We start from the raw sequence: 8,456 nt of genomic DNA, 5'->3' as shown, positions 1-8,456 counted from the left end.
CCAATGTCTATACATTCTTACTAACATTTAAAAAATTTTTCTTTGTGTATGTCTGTGTTTGATAATGGCCAGTGTGATAATTCATTGTGTGGGGTCATATTTCATTGTGTATCACTAATCACTGATGATTAGTGATATGAGCATGTTTTTATATACTTGTTGACCATTTGTATATCTTCTTTAGAAAAATGTCTACTCAATTTCTTTGTCCATTTAAAAAATTGGGTTGTTTCTTAATATTGAGTTGCATGAGTTCTTCATATATTTTGAATACTAACCCAGTATCATATAAATGGCTTGCAAAATTTTTCCTATTCCATAGGTTCCCCCTTTACTCTATTGATTATTTCCTTTGATGTGTAGAAAAACTTCAGCTTGAGGCACTCCCACTTGCCTATTTCTGTTTTGGTTGAATGCGCTTTTGGTACCATACCCAAGAAGTTATTGCCATGATCAGTGTCATGAAGATTTCTCTCCATGCTTTCTGCTAAGAATTTATAATTTTAGGTCTTACATTTAAGTTCTGAAGCCATTTTGAGTTGCTTTCTTTTTTGTACGGTGATAAATAAGGTTCTCATTTCATTCTTTTGCCCGTGAATATCCAGTTTTCCCACCACCAGTTTTTGAAGAGACTATTTTTTCCCCATTTTGTGTTGTTGGCACTCTTGTGAAGATTATATGACTTTTTATGTGCAGGGATTTATTTCTGGGCCTTCTACTCTGTTCTATTGGTCCATGATGTTAGTTTTTATGCTAGTACAATATTCATTTGATAACTGTGGCTTTGTAATATATCTTGAAGTCAGGAAGTGTGAGGCCTTTGGTTTTTCTCTTTTTTCAAAATGTGGTTTTGACTATTTGAGGTCCTTTGTAGCTCCATATGAATGCTAAGATTGTTTTTCTATTTCTTCAAAATGCTATTGGGATTTGGCTAGGGATTGCACTGAATCTGTAGATTGCTTTGGGTGGGGTGAATATATTAACAATATTAGATCTTCCAATCCATGAACAAGAAATGTCTTTCCATTTGTTTGTGTTTTCCTTAATTCTTGAAGCAATGCTTTGTAGTTTTCAGCGTACAGGTCTTTTGCCTCCTTTAAGTTTATTCTCAAGTATTTTATCCTTTTTGTTGCTTTTACAAATGGGATCATTTTCTTAATTTCCTCCCAGAGGGTTCTGATCTGATCTGTATCTGATCATGGTTCTCTGATTTAACCATTTTTTCCTATTAACTGCTCATCCTAGTGTGATTGGACAAAATCCTCCCTGGGGTGTATTACATATAAAGCATCTTTACAATTCATGACTGCAATCACTGTCAATACAGCTCTCTCATCCATTATACTACAAAGTCAGAGGAGAAAAGAAGCTGATGTTACTTGTTTTGGGTTGTAGTCACTTATTTCTTAAGGATGTCATAAAAATCAAATGTATTGGGATATTTCAATCCTGGAAACTACTAGAAACATTTTCAAATGAATGTTATTTTCTTGTGATTTAAATTTGGTTAACACATAACTTTAATAGTGTTTTGAGTTTTCCAGAGTGTGTCTTGTTTTGCAAAGTTTCTTATTGATGCCTCCCTTGGAGATGCAAAGACAGCAATTTGCATCCCCCAAACAAAAAGGCCATTTAATGTAACTAGACCCATGAATATTAGAAGAAAATGTAACTAATCCCTTAAAAAAAGAACGTAAAGAATATCTAATTCATCTTCATTCTATTTCCCAATCAACAGGGCCAGTGAAGTAGGAAAATGGTTTCAAAAATAAGTTCATGTCATGTAACCTATTTATAATTTTAGAAACCCTGAAAATAATTTTTATGAAATCCAAAAGTAGCCTTTAAGACTTCTGATATACTTTGATATACCTTATTGATACACCTCATGATTTTTTTTTCTTTCTGGCCACTGATTGAAATCTGATATCTTCAGGAAATTGTTATGTAGTTGAGACCTAAGAACAGTTGAAAAACAGTTCAGGATAAAAGTATGCTTTTTCACAGCTAGGGTTTTATTTTTTTATGTTTATTTATTTTTGAGAGAGAGAGAGAATAGGAGGGTCAGAGAGAAAGAATCTGAAGTGAGAAAGAATCTGTCAGCATGCAGCCCAATATGGGGCCTGATCTCACAAACCAGATCATGACTTTGGCTGAAGTCAGACACTCAACTGACTGAGCCACCCAGGCTCCCCACAGCTGGATTTTATTATGGATTTATATGTATTGCAAATTCAAATAATACCATGTTTCATTTCATCATCTGTTTCAGAAAGAACCAGTCTGACTCTGGGTCTCTGTAGAATTTATCATATTTCCTCCTTATGAGAAGTAATGTAATACATTTGAACTGCAGACGATTTTGCATAATACTTAGTACGTTTCTGCCCCTTATGAGCACACACCAAGCACCCAAAATGAAAATATTCAGACTTGAAAAACTGACTGGCTCTTTAATTTTTGTGGCTGGGATGAAAACAATGTGGTGTGTGTATGTGTGTGTGTGCGTGTGTGTGTGTGTGTGTGTGTGTGCACGCATGCTTGATTTTCATAATGGTTGATGAAGCATGGATATATGTCTATATACTTCTGCTACCTGGGAAGAAACAGTCATTTTATAAGATGATATCAGACTGCTATTTTTAAAATTAAGTCAACATTTCTACAGTGGTTCTTGCCTTTAGCAAAAAAAGATCATTAAATTTTTGTGAATAATTAATGGCTAATGTATGCTTTTATGTATGTATGTATTTTTTGCTTTGCTTTCTCTCTGTACTTAATTCTCAACCAAATGTCATTAAAGGAATATGATTTCTGATATTTCTCTTTTTACAAAGGTAGAAAATTCTCTATGTTCTCTTAATGATAATTATTTAGGTATTATATATTGTTGAGTTTCTAAAGGAAATTCTTCATAACACATCTTCCAACTATCCTGAAAGGCAGCCGCCCCAGGTGCATGGTGTCTCTTGTGATGGTGAGACACTTTAGATCCAGCGTCAGCACGTGAATTGCTCTAAGTTCTTCAATGCCTGAGATGGAAACACAAGCAAGGTTAATTTATTTGCTTATGCCTGACCTCCCTCATCACAAGATAATTTTGTCTTAAAATGTCCTGATATATAAAATATAAACACAAGACAAAAATATAAGCAATCTAGTTAGCTATCCACCTCTTCGGTAAAGCTTGAAAGAACTTCTTGCCATTAAAGAATGGGCATTGCTGGAGGATTATCTAAAATTGGCAACACTAACATTTTCTCTCCCTTTCTTTTTTTCTATTGCAAAGCAGGCATTTGGTACAAATGAGACAGTATAGGGAAAACAAGAGACTTAATTTCTGTAAAGCTGCAGATCTCAGGCAAGGGTTAAAAGTTTCCATATATTTAGAGACAAATACCTTCTTTTGGGACAGAGAACAAAGCAGAGATAACAGCCAACAGGGAGTAATGGTTGTCTGGCAAAATTAGAAGTAACAATTTAAAGCCTGTTTGCACAAGTATTTCTATTTTCCAGGAGCCCTAAAAGAATATCAACCATGAAGAAAGGGATCCTGTGATTGTCTTGTGCCCACTGGAAAGTAAAGACCACAAAATAATGACCAGGGCACTGAAGGATGCTTCCCCACTCCCAGCCTCTCACCCTTTGGAAAAGTGCTTTTTTAAGCCTGGCACACTACCCCATCAGAGAACGACATTCCTCTTTCTTGTCAGCTCCCCGTTGACAAGCTATCTCTAATAAACTCTGCCTGCTTCCTTTCTCTCAAATTCAGTGGTCTTTTCTATGACATTGAGACTTTAGAACCTGGTCTTTGGAATCTGGTAACTCAAAAGCATTTAATTTTTTAGGGAAGTTTTCCTAAAGAATCATGGATGTTCTTTATATGTTTTTTAGACCTAGACTACTTTCCCCCTGAGAACGAGTACCACCCTTGAGATGCTATAAAAAATTTATTTCCAAATTTTGAAGGGCTGTGGGACAAATTTTGGATTACAATGAATTTATCACAATGATGTCACTGGAAGTGAACAACTCTTCTCTACACTTCAGCTTTTCTTTGTATTTTAATCATTAGGGGCCACATTTAGTTATTGCCTTGTATCATCTTGACCCAAGCTTCAATATAGGTGTGCACATGGTAGCTGCTTAGAAAGTATTTCATTTGACTGTATCGGAACTGCTTTCTAGAGAAATTCTTGGTAGCCTTCCTTGGATGAAATATTTGTTAACATCTAAGTCTCATTGACATTGTGTACATCTCCTGTGTCAGTATGGCTTGGATATATGCTGTCTTTCTTCTTAGACTGACAATAAGAATAGGAAAATTCAAGTTTTGTAATAAGACCCAGACCTGAATATTTGTCTTACCATATATCAGCAGTAGATCTTTCAAAAGTCACTGTCCTGAGCTTCCTTCACCTCATCATCAAAATGGAGATGGTACTCCTCATCTTGGAGATTTACTATAAAGATTAAATAATATAGTGATAATAACATGTATGAGCTCCTTATAGTACGCATTAGAACCTCACAACATCTCAGTGTAGTGAATATTGTTTTGTCCCCAATTTATAATAAGGAAATTGAGAGAATATTTAAATTATCCACGATCACACAGCAGTTATTGACAGACTTGCGCTTTGAATCAGGCAGATTGGTTCTGGATCTTGTGTTTTTACTCCCTATGCTAAGAAAAATGCCTGGCATAGAGCTCGTGGCCATTAAATATTTTCCACTGACTCCATCCACTCACATGCCAGACAATACATTAATTTTAGGATGCATATTTAAGTTCTTTTCATTGCATTTTAATAATCCATGGTCCTTTCTTGCTAGTTGGATGCTGAAGAGGTTCAGCATTCTGGCTATGGTATAAATTCCCTCCTTCAGTATCTTCCATCAAATTCTTATCTTCTACAGGAGACTCCTTGGGTAATTTTAGATGTTTTCCTCCTTATTTGAGTATTTTAAGAATTTATACTTTTAATTTAGGTCTTTTTGGTTTCAAAGAATTTTTTTTTCTCTTGGCTTCTATGATAATATATTCTTCCAGTTTTATTCCTATCTCTCTGACTATATTTTCCATCTTTCTTGTTGATTCTTCCTCTTCTGTGCTGCCTCCCTAAATGTTGGCATTCTCCCTCCTGGATTGGACCCTAACTTCTCTACACATTTATTAACATTATAGTGGGAAAGCCTAGATTTATCCTGATTAAAAAAAAAACACATGAAAATTAGAATTGGGACTCCAGATATTGAAGGACATGGTGTAGATTTATAGATTCACTACTAGCTCTCTCCTTTATGTGGTACACGCCTTCTCATTCATTGTACCTTTCGTTCTCAATGTTGTCTACATATTCACCTTTCTATGGTGACTAGATGCCTCCACCTATTCTATTTTCTTGTTTCTGTACTTTTGTATTGCTTCCACTGCAAAACAATCTATTCTGTTACCTCGTCAAATTTCTAAGACAGTAAATACTTTTTGGCGACACATGACATTCTCTATGATCTGGCAGCTGCTTCCATCTCTAACCTCATTGGGAGCTATGTAACGCTATGCTCACTGTAGCCTGTCACATCACCTTACTTTCCGTTAATCAAATGCCCCAGACTTGTGTCCCTCTTATCACCTTTGTATCTGCTGTTTCTTGTGTCTGGAATAGCCTTCTGCTTTTATTTTTCATGACCAACACTTTTATCCAAAAATATACCTTTGGAACACTTGATCTGGTAAATCGATCTAAAGTCATTTCATATTCCTTTGTTTTGTTTACTGTACTTACTTATCTACATACTTAATTTTCTTTCCAATATATATTTCCTTCGGCTACCACTAGAATTCAAAGTTCATGGAAAGAAAGACTGGGTTTGTTCTTTCATGATTGTATTCCTAGCACTTCCTGCAATGTCTGACAAAGTTATTTCATTTCTATATGAATTTAGAGCTATTTCAATAAGATGTTAAATTGAACACATCTCTAAATTGCCACAAGACAATCATTTTAGTAAGACTAAAAGTATTATTTGGTCTTAGAATCCTTCCATTTAATGGGCCCTCCTGGGTAGCTTTGTTGGTTGAGCATCTGACTTAGCTCAAGTCATGATCTTGCGGTTCATGAGTTTGAGTCCTGAGTCGGGCTCTGTGCTGACAAATCAGGACCTGGAGCCTGCTTCGGATTCTGTTTTCTTCTTTCTGCCTCTCCCTGCTTGTGCTTTTTCTTTCTCAAAAATAAACAAACATTTAAAAAAAATCCTTCCATTTAAAAGAAACTGTTGTGATCTGGGAAGATAGGGAAATATCCTGCCCATAGTTTTCATCAAGAGGATCATCTGTCAGCATTTGCAAGATTGACTTCAAATGCAGATAGCCATCTTGCCCAAGGTCATGCCCTTCACAAGGCAGCCCACATTCATCGATCAAGTTGTGGTATTAAGCACACTATGGTGATAGAACAATTTCCCCCATATATAGAGACTAGGTGGTAGCACTTAGTCACAGATGCCAGATGATTTCAATTGTTACAATGGCCAACATAGAGTGGTAGCCAAGGGGGGCTCAACCCAGAGATTATGACCAAGGTTAAATGGACACGGAATTCTGAAGCAAAAATTGATAAATAGACATCAAGTTTCCTCCTCCAATTGTACCTGCAGAAGAAATCAAGGATTAATGACAGGTAGCCTAATAGTGGTCAGCTCAATAAAAATGATATCAGTGTAATTTCTTTTCCAGTATTCAGACCTGAGATGGTTTTTATACCCATAATCTGATGACAGAAGTGATGTCTTTTTGCGTAGGAGGTAGGAACTGGCAACACCACAGCAAGTGTATGCAATGCTTCTCCCAGTTCTTCCCCAAAGGGACCTAGGCCATTTTTTAGTCCATTGCACAATGGGGAAAGGGAAATACTTAGGTATTTTCAGGATCTTTGAACACAGGGTATGAATTGAATTTGAAACCAAGAGACCAGTGTGTCATGATGGCCTCTCCATTAAAATGGGATGACATGGGAGTCAGGTCACAAATGGCATCCTAGAAAAGCTGTGGCTTGCAATGAGCTTACTAGGTTTGTAAGTCCAATCGGTCATTGATTGATTCTAGGATCCAATCGATCCTAGAATGTGTCATTGGGTTTAACATATTTGGTAGATAATGAAACCAAAACATTGGATTCTCTTTCTGTGGGATCACAATTATCCTAAAAGGGAAGACCAAGTAGAAGTCTCAGAAATTAACACTTTCTCCCCCACCCCACATACACTACAACCAAGATAGGAAATCACATGCAAAATTGCATCTCTGGGAACATGACAGAGATTTGTACTGCTGTTCAAGATCCGAAAGATCCAGGTGTGGTGGCCCCGTCATGTCTTCTCTTAATTTCCCAGTCAGGCTCCTACAGAAACCAGAGTAATACTGGAAGATAAATGTAGAATATTCCAAGTTCAGTCAAATAGTAGCTCCACTTGCAACATCCTTACAAGATATAGTATCTCTGCTAGGACATACTAACATGAGTTCAAGTTTATGGTATATAGTCATTGATATGGAAAATTAATTTTTTTTCTATCCAAATAAATAATGAGAAACAGAATGTTTTCTCATGAAATGGACAGCAATATACATTTACTTTTCCTCTTGGCTATCATGATTCTCTTACCCTCTCTCACAAGATACTTTGAAAGTTGAGAGTAGTTTGGATATTCAGCAACATATCACATTAATTCATTACATTGTTAATACTATGTTCATCTGACCAGATAAGCAGAATATTACTACTGAGCTGAAGGCCTTAATGAGACTCAAGTACTCATGAAGTTAGGAAATAAACCCTACTAATATTTTTTTTTAAGCCTGAAGCTCAGATGCTTGTCAAGACATCCATACAAATGAGACATTTAAGTATCATTTGTAGTATTGTATTTTGCAACTTCTACCAAAAAGAAGGAAACCAGTGTCTCAAGAGTGTTTTTCAGGTTGTGTGGGAAACATATTCTACATGCTGGGATATGATTCTGGCCCTTATGCTGTGTGAAATATAAGGTTACCAGCTTTGAGTGTGGCTAAGAATATGAAAATAATCTGTGGTATGTCCAGCATGTGGCGTGAGCAACCCTACTAGCAATGTACTAGTAATCGTAGTACTTGTACTGATAATACAAGCTGGCAGGTGTCATATGGATTAGAATTAATGTGCAAAGGATAATGTACCTTGTGGAAAATAGCTCCTGACATACTATAACACCCTTATAGAGACATAACTCTAGATCTTGGCCATGTGTCCAGAACTATCCATCGTAAGCTACATCATCTTAGACTTACCATATCATAAGTTTTTGTAGCTGGGCAACAAACCACTGTGTGATAGAAGTGATACATTTATGACTGAGCATGAATGAGACCAGAGGATTCCAACAAATGACATGAGCAGGTTAGCCCAGAACCCCAT

The sequence above is a fragment of the Panthera uncia genome, chromosome D1 (assembly GCF_023721935.1).
Source record: "Panthera uncia isolate 11264 chromosome D1, Puncia_PCG_1.0, whole genome shotgun sequence".
NCBI classification, from domain to species: Eukaryota; Metazoa; Chordata; class Mammalia; order Carnivora; family Felidae; genus Panthera; species Panthera uncia.
The sequence above is the reverse complement of the archived record's forward strand: the minus strand, read 5'-3'. Positions refer to the sequence as shown.